This window comes from Ctenocephalides felis, unplaced genomic scaffold, assembly GCF_003426905.1.
Source record: "Ctenocephalides felis isolate EL2017-DRISC unplaced genomic scaffold, ASM342690v1 CF-g0.4_SCAFFOLD_02465, whole genome shotgun sequence".
NCBI classification, from domain to species: domain Eukaryota; kingdom Metazoa; phylum Arthropoda; class Insecta; order Siphonaptera; family Pulicidae; genus Ctenocephalides; species Ctenocephalides felis.
In genome coordinates, this window is record NW_020538619.1 from 35,001 (window position 1) to 35,347 (window position 347).

The following is a 347-nucleotide window of genomic DNA, read 5'->3' on the forward strand; positions in this document are numbered from 1 at the left end:
AACGAATTTTCTTACATATATATATCTGAGTCGTACGATATTCCCTGAACATAACGAACAGTTTACATCGCGACTTGATATTTTATATATTCTGCGCTTACACAGAGGCTAGACCTTTAACAACCGTCGAAACGGCGGTCCGTACATGAAATTTGCGGTCCGCAGACCCAGTTAATTTCAAACAGTCTCTTTACCCTTCGTTAGATTGAAAACGTCGGGGCGAATTCATTATAAGAATTCATCGTTATAACTAACTTTTATTCTCGCTCGGAGAGTATTGAGTTGATTGCATTTGTATATTTTATTTTCCGCATAAGAGTCTTTGCGTCAACGACACATGCCCGCGG